Here is a 13,649-nt window from a genome sequence, read left to right as displayed (position 1 = left end):
TGAGCAAGGACACCATTACCTCCTTAGAATTACAAACTCTTCTGAACCGAATAACACACCCACCATTTAATGTGCATTAAGTGACTGCTGCCACACAATGTGCTGATACTTTCAACAACATCTGTTCAACAACTGCAACCAAATATTACTCCTGCTCCACTTTAATAATGTAATGCTCATCTGTAGTTAAGCTGGTTATTTTGATCTTATACACCTGTCCTGAAGTGACTGTAGAGCTGTTGTTTGGAGATATCCCCCGTGGAGCGGGTTGCAAGGTACCCCTCTCCTGTGGGAATGCTGCTTTTCTAAACAATCTGGTGTCACCTTCAAAATTGGACAGTCTAGCTGGGATTTTCCACTTCATCGGAATCTCGATACAAAGTTGGTGGGTCATGATTTTCGGCTGCCCTGTGGCTGTGCTCCTGACCCAGGCCAATTTTCCAGGGTCTCACTAATTTCAGTTTTTTCAGCTGGCTTCCAGCAGGATTTTTGACTCTATTGGAACACCTACTAAAATATTGGAGGCAGCGGCACGGGAAAAAAAGGGGAATAAAATTGTTGTGGCAGACTTGGCGTGCCTGTTGCAGCATAGATTGGCAGACAGCTTCTGGGGCTGGACAAGGAGAATTTTTTTCCCCCCATATGTATCTTTTAAATTCGAGCCATTATCATGGATAATAAATTACATCAATGGTGATCAATTTTACCTCTTCATCTTCAAATCCCTAAACTTTCACTTTAACTTCAACATTTCAGACAAGGGCTCTTAGCAAAAGCTTTATGGAAATTGAAAAATAAATATTTAGCACATTACCCTCATTCAATACAATAGCAAAATACTGCAGATGCTGGAAATCTGAAATAACAGAAAACGCTGGAAAAACTCAGCAGGCCAGGCAGCATCCGTGGAGCGAGAAACAGAGTTAACGTTTCAGGTCGAAGACACTGTGCTCCCAATTGATCATTATAACCAACATGCTTTCTTGCAAACCGATGTGATAGTGGCCGATGAAAGTGGCCGGTCAGATATGTAAATCCATCCCGATTCATGTTGCAGGACTGCAACATGTTTTAGCCCCAGGCTTCCTCTAACCAGCAATTTCAACAAGATAAAACACAGTACCAAGGAGTGACTAAGAGATACTAACAAATGGACAAAAAAAAAATCCTTTTTGTAATGTTCAGAAATGTCATAATTCAGTGAATATAGTTCCCCTTTAAGCAAAGCCATGATTCAGAAGCATGTACTTCCCATATTCTGCACATAACAAAAGGATGAGGGCAAGGGTGACATTCTAACATTGCTGTACCTAGTGCTGGTCTGTGTTAAGTTCCCAATCTCAGCCAAGGCAATACTACAAGTGGCCTGATTGCTATTTAGTGACTGCCCCCCTCCCTCCCCGCTGCCCACTGCTGGATAGTTTGCACGTGTGGACGTTAAGTCGAAACAGAATTAGATTGGATTGTGATGCCACTACTGGAGAAAGAAAACTGAGTAAACTGGGTGGGGGGGGGGGGGCGGAGGGGAGGAGGAGAGGAAGAACTCAAGGCACAAGCATGAGTGTATCATGGTAGTTGGTAATAAAAGCAAAAGTTCTTAAACTAATATCTTACAGGGGATTGGTATAACATTTTGGAAATCAAACCGTATATCTAACCTACACAATCATAAAAAAGAAAAAGGCTTGCATTTATATAGCAACTTTAACAATCTCAGGATGTCCCAAAGTGCTTTTCAGCCAATGAAGTACTTTAGTATAGTCACTGTTGCAATGTAGGAAATGTGGGAGCCAATTTACATACAGCAATGTTAAAAGCATTAAAAATGACTAGTTTGAACCAGTTCAGAAGGGTTTAATATTTTCTGTTCAACAGCTCTCACTTAACAACTGTGCATGTATGAACACTATGATTTGTGCTCATCAAGGCAAATAGGAATCCCAGTCTTCAAAGGGTTATTTCTGAAATCTGACTAATGGTTTTACAATAAATAACACTGTGGCGCTGATTAAATTTTCATATGTCAGAAATGGTTTGGAGGATCAGACCAGATGAATGCAAGGAAACATTCGCAGCAAGGATTTAATTTGTACCCAAGAGGGTCCTGGGCATACTGTCTGCTATTTATAGCTGGTTGAGAATGAGTCACGTGAGCAGCCAGCCCCCACATTCTATTAGTATCAAACAAAATCAACTATAGGTTCCATCTCTGACAACTACTGTACCATCAAAAGAACTGTTCCCACCTCGAGATCTCTAAATATAAAAATGAAAATATAAATCCAGATTGTGATTATCTACAGTCGAATGGATTACAAACACACCTCTGGTCCAAGCCTAGAATTATAGTACAGTACCATCAAATCCCTTTGCAAGCAGAACAGAAAAATACATAATCTCCATTCAAGAATGATTAGTAATGCTCAGCTGATTACTCTCCATTCGTTGTCAATCTAATTCCATTTAAAGAAAGCAGATGTTACAAGTCTGAACCATGTTAACACTTTCTGGAAAATATCACTCTTTTTGTGAAGTTATTTTTGTACCTCGCTACACAAGAGACACGTGTGAAATACCAAAAATATTTTCACAGGTTCAGTATTCTGATCATTTGTGCGCAGTGAGAAGTTTATTTTGGAGGTCCACTAGAGAGAATATCTTTCCTATAGGACTTGAATCATCGAGTTACCCTTCCATCTCTGGCATAATCAGAGCGGATTAAAGTCCTAACACCAACGTGAAAGTCTTCGAGCACTTCAGAAGGGAACACCAAGAAGAAAGCAAGAAAAATCAAGGGGGGGGTGGGGGGAGGGGAAAAGAGGGGAAGACACCCAAAAGTACTGTCCAAGATATTTTGTTTTTAAAGAGGCTTTTGAAGAAAGTGAGAACAGCGGTAAAGCAAAGTAGTTAATAAGTGTGTCTCAAAGAACATGGGGTAGTGACTGAAGCAAAGGCCTCTGGAGGATCCATAGGCCAGAGTTAGCATGATGGATGTTAAACTGGGAAAGATGGCTCTTATTTAAAAGGCAAACAATAGCCTTGAAGGGATTTGAAAATGAGGACGAGGACAATGAACTCGGGGACAGGGAGTGAGTTGAGCTTGGCGAAGGCAGAGCTGATAAAAGTTCAGCGCTCTGTGCAAGCAAGAACCAGAACCGAGGAGTTCTTGATTAACTATTGGAAGAGGGTAAACTGGTTTTAAGAGCATTCCACTACATTTAAATTGTATTGAATGCTTTATATACACTATACAAAAAAATTGTGCTCTAATCACACTCAACAATATTACGCATATAGGTGGCACTCTCCTCTCTTAGGCAGTCCCTCGGAACAGAGGATGACTTGCTTCCACATTAAAAAATGAGTTCTCGGGTGACTGACGAGTCCAATGCGGGACCTACAGTCTCCGTCACAAGTAGGGCAGACGGTGGGTGGGGTGCTTGGGTTGACGTGCGCTCCTTGCGCTTGGCTTCCGCTTGCTCCTGGCGAAGAGACTCGAAGTGTTCGGCGCCTTCCCGGATGCTTCTCCTCCACTTTGTGCGGTCTTGGGCCAGGGATTCCCAGGTGTCGGTGGGGATGTTACACTTTTTCCAAGGAGGCTTTGAGGGTGTCCTTGAAGCGTTTCCTCTGCCCACCTGGGGCTCTCTTGCCTTGCCGGAGCTCCGAATAGAGCGCTTGTTTTGGGAGTCTCGTATCGGGCATGCGGACAATGTGACCCGTCCATCGGAACTGATCGAGCGTGGTCAAAGCTTCGATGCTGGGGATGTTGGCCTGAGCAAGAACACTGACGTTGGTGCGCCTATCCTGCCAATGGATTTGCAGGATCTTGCAAAGGCAGTGATGGTGGTACCTCTCCAGTGCTTTGAGGTGCCTGCTGTACATGGTCCATGTCTCTGAGGCATACAGCAGGGTGGGTATCACTGCTGCTCTGTAGACCATGAGCTTAGTGCCGGGTTGGAGGTCCTGGTCTTCAAACACTCTCTTCCTCAGGCGACCGAAGGCTGCACTGGCACACTGAAGGCGGTGTTGGACTTCGTTGTCGACGTCTGCCCTTGTTGACAGTAGGCTCCCGAGGTATGGAAAATGGTCCACGTTGTCCAAGGCCTTGTCGTGGATTTTGATAATCGGGGGGGGGGGGGGGGGGGGGTGGGGGGGCGCAGTACTGTGTGGCGGGGGCAGGTTGTTAGAGGACCTTTGTCTTACGGATGTTTAGTGTAAGGCCCATGCTCTCGTACACTTCGGTGAAGGTGTTGACGATGGTTTGGAGTTCGACTGTAAATGTAATGTTACATGACCCATTTAACAAAGTGGAACTCCATCTATTATATGACAGACTGTTGTACTCTTCCACCCCTTCAGAAAACCAGCAGGATCAGGTTTCCTTTTTACTGACAATACAATTTCAACAAATTATGGCAGAGACTCTCTAACTAGCTTAAATACTGTTAAATCAGCAAGAAACTAAAAGAAATTCCACCATGTGCCTAAAGTCAATTTGTTTCTACGAATCAGAAAGGGCTAAGCAAAGACTCTTCAGCAATGTGTGCACATTTAAATGGCCAATTTAGTAACTGAATGGAAGAATAACTGACATTGCAAATTTCCAGTTTAATAAACCCTACCCTCAGCTGAACAGGTGCTTACGAAATCCGAGCTGGTTATTAAACGCAAGAAAATCCCAGTATCACCAGAGTACATAAGTTCATCTTTGCCAGCAAGAACCGCTGAACAGTCGGTAGTGAGCATGCCAGTAATGAAGTACTGCCAAACAGGACGTGCAAACACTGACTTCTCTAATGAACCCTTCCCCCAAGAGTAAGGTCATTTTCTTTTCTATTACACGTTAAGACATCCGCACAAGTTGCCCCCACCACCCCCGCCCAGACAGAAATGAGAAAAACCTTGGAATTCCGCACGAGGCAACATCTTAAAACATGCGAAAGGTCATCGACCTGAAACGTTAACTCTCTTTCTCTCTTCACAGATGCTGCCGGACCTGTTGAGTTTCTCCAGCATTTTCTGTTTTTATTTCAGATTTCCAGCATTTGCAGTATTTTCTTTTTGTATCTTAAAACATGCACCTGGCAAACTTTCATCTTTCCCAACATAACCCTCTTAAGCAACACTTTATATCTCAGGCAGTTATTCATCCTCTGCCAAATTTTCACAAGAGGGAAGATGCAGACATTGCAGTTGAGGAGGAATGTGAAATATTAGAGGATTAAACATAGTGAGAGGAAATATTAAGGGGTTTAGCATTTTTGAAAGTAGATAAATTGCCAGGCCCAGATGAAATGTATCCCAGACCGTTAAGAGAAGCAAGGAAGGAAATAGCAGAGGCTCTACCCATCATTTTCCAATCCTCACTGGCTACAGGCGTGGTGCCGGAGGATTGCTAACATTATACCATTGTTTAAAAAGGGAGAAAGAGATAGACCGAGTAATTATAGGCCAGTCAGCCTAACCTCGGTGGTGGGCAAACTATTGGAAAAAAATTCTGAGGGACACTATTAATCATCATTTAGAAAGGCAGGGATTAATCAAGGCGGTAACAAGGAGGGTCAATGAGGGTAGCGTGTTTGATGTAGACTACATGGATTTTAGCAAGGCTTTTGATAAGGTCCCACATGGCAGATTGGTCAGAAAAGTAAAAGCCCATGGGATCAGAGGGAAAGTGGCAAGTTGGATCCAAAATTGGCTCAGTGGCAGGAAGCAAAGGGTAATGGTCGACGGATGTTTTTGTGACTGGAAGGCTGTTTCAAGTGGGTTTCCACATGGCTCAGTACAAGGTCCCTTGCTTTTTGCAGTATATATCAATGATTTAGACTTTAATGCAGGGGGCATGTTTAAGAAGTTTGCAGATGATACAAAAATTGGCCATGATCATGAGGAAGATAGCTGTAGACTGCAGGAAGGTATCAATGGACTAGTCAGGTGGGCAGAAAAGTGGCAAATGGAATTCAATCTTGAGAAGTAATGCATTTGGGGAGGGCTAACAAGGCAAGGGAAAACACAATAAATGGTAGGATACTGAGAAATGTAGAAGAACAGAGGGACCTTGGAGTGCATGTCCACAGATCCCTGAAGGTAGGTAGCAGGACAGGTAGATAAGGTGGTTAGGTAGGCATGCGGGATACTTTCCTTTATTAGCTGAGGAACAGAATATAAAGAGCAGGGAGGTTATGCTTGAACTGTACAAAACACAAGTTCAGCCACAGCTAGAGTACTGTGCACAGTTCTGGTCACATTATAGGAAAGATGTGAGTGCACTAGAGAGGGTACAGAGGAGATTTACGAGGATATTGCCAGGACTGGAAAATTTTAGCTATGAGGAAAGATTGGATAAGCTGGGGTTGTTTTCTTTGGAACAGAGGAGGCTGAGGGGAGACTTGATTGAGGTGTATAAAATTATGAGGGGCCTAGATAGAGTGGATAGAAAGGACCTATTTCCCTTAGCAGAGACGTCAATAACCAGAGGGCATAGATTTAACATAATTGGTAGAAGGATTAGTGGGGAGTTGACCCAGGGTGGGGGGGCTAAAACTCACTGCCTGAAAGAGTGGTAGAGGCAGAAACCCTCATCACATTTTAAAAGTACTTGGAGATGCACTTGAAGTGCTGTAACCTACAAGGCTGCGGACCAAGAGCTGGAAAGTGCAATTAGGCTGGATAGCGCTTTTTCGGCTGGCACCGACAGTGCGCCGAATGGACTCCTGTGCCATAAATTTCTATGATTCTATGAAATCCCCATCACCCACAAAGCAGCTGGTAGTTATCTTCACCTATCCCCTAAAAACCTAACAGCAATTTCTCCTCCAATCAAAGTAGAAAACAATTCCGTGGAACCTCCACCACCTCGATATTCCAGCCTCCTTCGACCACGCGCGCCGCCCCCCCGCTCAATAAACATGATTCAGGTCTTTCACCCTCTAAATCTAGCACTCTTTCCCTCCCCCACCCCGCCTATTGAGCATCTCTCGCACCCCAATGAGAAACATTCTATCCTCTCTCCACTCCTTGCCCTGCCCTCGCTCTTCTCCAATTATCCCCACTAAACCTAAAAACTAACAGTGTAAACTCCTTATGTGAAATGCCAAAGGGAGATCAACTAGTATATAAACAAAATTAAAATAAGGGTCTGTTTTTCTTTTTATCTGAAGAGTCAGAGTTGGTTAGGTCATTTCTACCTGGAGGGCTGTAACTGTGTTTACCAACGCACTGCGGAACATGGAAAATGCAGGGTTTAAAACTCCACCCATCCTACAGCAATATTTCTCAACATTTATGTGTTTATCAATATCGAAGCATACAAAGTTCACAGACATTTTTCTCACACCATGTTAAACATAAACACAATAAATAACTGTAATAAAACCCTTCATCCTGTAGGATCGTAGACTACTGAAACACAAGACTGAATTCCATGAAAGCTCAATGGCTTCAGACTGGAATTCTGAGTAGCTCAGATTCTCAGAGACGCAAGTCAAAAAGATACACACACAAATAATAAACACACAATTGAGGGAGCCAGAGGCGACAAAGATTATCGAACTGTCCAGTGGTCAGTCTGGAAAGTCAATGGCTGGGGGCAGTGTGTTTGATAACCTGACCATTCAATAATCAAAAGGATCTTTTAAGGAGACATCAATGTCAGAATTGCTCTCAGTAGTAGCTAGTTGCTATGGAATGTTCACTGGCAGAAAGTCCTGGCTCTCATCAAACATAAAGTTATCATAATTTCTGACATGTGTCACAATTGATTTACACATTGGAAGAGACTCATGACCCAGTTGGCCCAAAGAGTTTTAAGAATCGCAACTTTGAGGTAAAAAGAGGTTCAGTGTTTTATCAACCAAGGTAAAGTGTATTGCCACTGTGGTGAATGACTCGCATCCCCCAGAATAGCATAAAAGCTTACATATAGCACAGCGCACATAAGAAACAGGAGCAGGAGTAGGCCAATCGGCCCCTCAAGCCTGCTCCGCCATTCAGTAAGATCATGGCTGATCCAATCTTGGCCTCAACACCACTTTCCCGCTCTCTCCTCACACCCCTGGACTCCCCTGTAGTTCAAATGTCTGTCAATCTCTGCCTTGAATATATTCAATGACTCCGCCTCCACAGCTCTCTGGGGTAGAGAAGTCCAATGATTCACAACCCCCAGAGAAGAAATTCCTCCTCATCTCCGTCTTAAGTGGGCGACCCCTTATTCTGAAACTATGCCCCCTAGTTCTAGATACCCCCACTAGGGGAAACATCCTCTCAGCACCCACTCTGTCAATCCCCCTCAGAATCTTATATGTTTCAATAAGATCACCTCTCATTCTTCTAAACTCCAATGAGTATAAGCCCAGCCTGCTCAACCTTTCATCATACATCAACCCCTTCATCCCAGGAATCAACCTAGTGAACCTTCTCTGTACCGCCTCCAATGCAAGTATATCCTTCCTTAAATATGGAGGCCAAAACTGTACGGAGTACTCCAGGTGCAGTCTCACCAGTGCCCTGTAAAGTTGCATCAAAACTTCCCTACTTTTATACTCCATACCCCTTGCAATAAAGGCCAACATTCCATTAGCCTTCCTAATTACTTGCAGTACCTGCATGCTAACTGTTTGTGTTTCATGTACTAGGACCCCCAGATCCCTTTGTACCGCAGCATTTTGTAGTCTCACTCCATTTAAATAATCATTTGCTTTTTTATTCTTCCTTCCAAAGTGGATAACCTCACATTTTCCCACATTATACTCCACCTGCCAAATTTTTGCCCACTCACTTAACCAATCTATATCCCTTTGCAGACTGTCCTCCTCACAACTTGCTAACCCACCTATCTTTGTATCAGCAGCAAATTTGGCTACAGTACACTCCGTCCCTTCATCCAAGTCATTAAAATTTTAAGTTAGCGGAGCCAGAAGCAGAAGAACACAACCGAAGGAAGACAATATGCATCATAAGCTTCCAAGAGCAAGTCAACAAAGTTGATCTTCCTGAAGAAGAACATAAATACGCTATTAACTTGTCCGCAACATTCAATACAAACTGTCGATCTAACCTTGCTTAGCCGCAAGATAACTTGGGGCTATAAAGCACTTTGCTATTATAACCAAGGAAACCCACCCACAGCTGAGATATTACAATATGGTTAATGTACCTAAATCCCTTCAACAATTTAACGCTTACCAATTGTAACAGTGTCAATGGTTACCTTGCTGCTCAATATAAACACCGATTATAGCCTACTAGCTGGGGGTGCCCGGCGTTGCCAGGGCTTTTTTGGGCCGCGCGGTTTACGGCTGGGCACTGCCGCTCCTGCGCTCTGTGTCACTCTTTCCCTACCTGACCCTCTCTCTGTCCGTCCCCCTCTCTCTCACTGCCCCTCTCTCCCTGCCCATGTATGTCCCCTCTCTCTCCCTCTCCGCCTCTCATCTCCCTCCCTCCCCTTCTTTCGGCACCCGGGGAAGGGCTTTGAAAATTGAGCCAGGCCGCGGTGGCCGTGCGGGACCTAGCGGTTGAGGCCCGGCCGGGCTCTAGGGCCGAGACGGACCCCAGCTGATTAGCCGGTGCGCCCGTTCGCCGCGCCGCGGGTAGCGCGGTTTATGGACGGCCGCTGACGCTCCCCCGCCCGGTGTCTCGGGCCGAGCGGTTGAGAGGCCCGGCCCGAGTGACTCCAACTCACCTCCCGCTCCCGGAGCCGCAATGTGGGTGTTTGCTTGGCTAGTGCTGTCGCTGTGGGGATGATAAAAATGGCGGCGAAGTTTCGGGAGGCTGCAGGATTAGGCCCGCCCACAGACGGCGGATTGGTCAACCATCAGGTCACTGAACTGTAGGATTGGTCAACCATCACGTCACTCAACGCTAATGAGCGGTAGGATTGGTCAACCGCTAATGAGTGGATTTTTGAACGTTTTTTGTATAGTGTCCGAACAATTTTTGTCTGACCAAAAAGTAAATATGCCTATTAGACTCCCCTAATGATAAGCTTTCTTTTGATATAACATGCGTGTTGGTACGCTCTATAACTTGAGTGTACAGACAGACCGCTTTATTTTATAATATATAAGATATAAGATACAGATATAATAGCAAAATACTCCGGATGCTGGAAATCTGAAATAACAGAAAATGAAGGGTCCCAGACCTGAAACGTTAACTCTGTTTCTCTCTCCACGGATGCTGCCTGGCCTACTGAGTATTTCCAGCATTTTCTGTTATTACCGATTATAGCCTCATTGTGTAACCTTATGAAGAAGTTAGTTGTGTTTGACAAACCTATTGGAGTTCTTTGAAGAGGTGACTAGTGAAGTAGACAAAGGGGAACCGGTAGATGTGGTATATCTGGATTTTCAGAAGGCCTTCAATAAGGTCCCACACGAAGTTGGTAAACAAAATTAGGGCACATGGAATTGGGTGTAATACACTAGCATGGATTGAGAATTGGTTAACAGACAGAAAACAAAGAGTAGGGATAAACGGGTCTTTTTCAGGATGGCAGGCTGTGACTAGTGGGGTACCACAAGGATCGGTGCTTGGGCCCCAGCTATTCACAATCTATATCAATGATTTGGATGAGGGGACTAAATGCAACATTTCCAAATTTGCTGATGATACAAAGCTAGGTCATAGAGTTATACAGTACAGAAAGAGGCCCTTCGGCCCATCGTGTCCGCGCCGGCCATCAAATCCTATCTATTCTAATCCCATTTTCCAGCACTTGGTCCATAGCCTTGTATGCTATGGCGTTTCAAGTGCTCATCTAAATGCTTCTTGAATGTTGTGAGGGTTCCTGCCTCTACCACCCTTTCAGGCAGTGAGTTCCAGATTCCGACCACCCTGAGTGAAAACGTTTTTCCTCAAATCCCCTCTAAACCTCCTGCCCCTTACCTTGAAACTATGCCCCCTGGTTATTGACCCCTCTACTAAGGGGAAAAGTTCCTTTCTATCTACGCTATGCCCCTCAGAATTTTGTACACCTCAATCGGGTCCCCCCTCAGCCTTCTCTGCTCTAAGGAAAACAACCCCAGCCTGTCCAGTCTCTCTTCAAAGCTGAAACGCTCCAGCCCAGGTAAGATCCTGGTGAATCTCTTCTGCACCCTCGCCAATGCAATCACATCCTTCCTATAGTGTGGCGACCAGAACTGCACACAGTATTCCAGCTGTGGCCTAACTAGCATTTTGTACAGCTCCATCATAACCACCCTGCTCTTATATTCTATGCCTCGGCTAATGAAGGCAAGTATCCCATATGCCTTTTTAACCACCTTAGCTACCATTCCTGCTGCCTTCAGGGATCGATGTACATACACACAAAGGTCCCTCTGATCCTCTGTCCTTCCTAGGGTCCTACCATTCATTGTGTATTCCCATGCCTTGTTAGTCCTCCCAAAATGCATCACCTCACACTTTTCAGGGTTAAATTCCATTTGCCACTGTTCTGCCCATCTGACCAACCCCTCTATATCGTCCTGTAGCCTGAGGCTTCCCTCCTCGCTATTTACCACTACACCAATTTTCGTGTCATCGGTGAACTTACGGATCATACCTCCTACATTCATATGTAAATCATTAATGTACACTACAAACAGCAAGGGACCCAGCACCGATCCCTGCAGTACACCACTGGACACAGGCTTCCAGTCACAAAAATAACCTTCGACCATCACCCTCTGCCTCCTGCCACTAAGCCAGTTTTGGATCCAATGTGCCAAATTGCCCTGGATCCCATAGGCTCTTACCTTCTTGACCAGTCTCCCATGTGGGACTTTGTCAAAAGCCTTACTGAAGTCTATGTAGACTACATCAACTACACTACCCTCATCCACACACCTAGTCACCCCCTCGAAAAATTCAATCAAATTGGTTAGACATGATCTCCCCCTGACAAAGCCATGCGGACTATCCTTGATTAATCCTTGCCTCTCCAAGTGGAGACTAATTCTGTTCCTCAGAATTTTTTCCAATAATTTCCCTACCACTGATATTAGGCTCATTGGCCTGTAATACCCTGGTTTATCCCTACTGCCCTTCTTGAATAACGGTACTACGTTAGCTGTTCTCCAGTCCTCTAGTACCTCCCCTGTGGCCAGAGAGGTTCTGAAAATTTGTGTCAGAGCCCCTGCAATCTCTTCCCTTGCCCCACACAGCAGCCTGGGATACATCTCGTCTGGGCCTAGGGATTTATCCACTTTTAAGTCCGCTAAAACCTCCTCCCTCTCAATACTAATTTGTTCCAGTATATTACAATTCCCCTGCCTGATTTCTATGCCTACATCGTTCTTCTCTATAGTGAACACAGAGGCAAAATATTAATTTAAAACCTCACCCATATCTTCCGGCTCTACACAGATTGCCACTTTGGTCCCTAATGGGCCCTACTCTTTTCCTGGTTATCCTCTTGCCCTTAATCTATCTATCTATCTATAAACTGGTCCGTCCGTCTGTCTGGCTATACAATCGAAAGTTATAGAGTGTACCTACACATATGTTATATCAAAAGAAAGCTTATTAGGGGACTCTAATAGGCGTATTTACTTTTTGGTCAGAGAAAGCTTATCATTAGGGGACTCTAATAGGCGTATTTACTTTTTGGTCAGACAAAAATTGTTCCGACAGTATACAAAAAAGGTTCAAAAAATGGCAACATTCCGCTCATTAGCGTCGAGTGACGTGATGGTTGACCAATCGTACAGGGGATTAACCTGATGGTTGACCAATCGGTGCGTCACGGGGAGCGTTTCATTGCGTGTGTGGGCGGGCCTAATCCTTCTGAGCTGAGGCGAGTGGCCGCCATCTTGATTCCTAACGATTTATTTTTCCCACTGTGTGTGTGGAGGGGAAATTGTTTTTTAAAAAAAGTAAATTAATTTGTAAATATTTTTTCCTAAGCTGATTAATTTTCCTACCTTTCACCCTCTTTTTTTCCCTCTTGACTCGCTACCTCCACCGGGCGCCGCAACCTTGGAGGGTTACCCCACCTGCAGGCCTCGAAGCCTCGGCCTCTCCTCAACAGCCACGCCCGAGCTAGGCACCGCACGTCCCGCCCCACGATCGCCGCCATCTTGATAAAGGCTGGCGGCGCGGGACTGAGCCTAGCGTAGCCATCGCCACCATCTTAGTAAAGGCTGGCGGGGGCAGGAGTCAGCGCGCGCGTCAACGTCGGCCTGGAGCGCAACCTGCGCTAAGGCGAGTCCGGCTGGGTCTCACGTGCTAGGCCGCGCACCGGCCGGACCTAAGGCGCTGATCCACGGGGGGAGGGAGGAGAGGAGAGGAGAGGAGAGAAGGGAAGAGGAGAGGGGGGAGAGGAAGAGGGGGAGGGAGAGAGGGGAGAGGAGAGGAGAGGAGAGGAGAGGAAGGGAGGGAGGGAGGGGAGAGGAGAAGGAGGGAGAGGAGAGGAGGAGAGGGGAGGGAGGAGAGGAGAGGGAGGAGGAGAGGGAGAGGGGGAGAGGGAGAGGGGAGGAGAGGAGGAGGAGGAGAGGGGGGAGGAGAGGGGAGAGGGAAGAGGGGGAGAGGAGAGGGGGGAGGGAGGGACGAGAGGGAGGAGGAGGAGAGGGGAGAGGAGAGGGGAGGAGGGAGAGGAGAGGGGAGAGGAGAGGAGGGGGAGGAGAGGAGAGAGGGGAGGGAGGGGGAGAGGAGAGGGAGGGAGGGAGGGG

Source organism: Somniosus microcephalus, chromosome 4 (genome assembly GCF_052327205.1).
Source record: "Somniosus microcephalus isolate GS21.2 chromosome 4, FLI_Smic_1.0, whole genome shotgun sequence".
NCBI classification, from domain to species: domain Eukaryota; kingdom Metazoa; phylum Chordata; class Chondrichthyes; order Squaliformes; family Somniosidae; genus Somniosus; species Somniosus microcephalus.
This window is presented reverse-complemented; position numbering follows the sequence as displayed.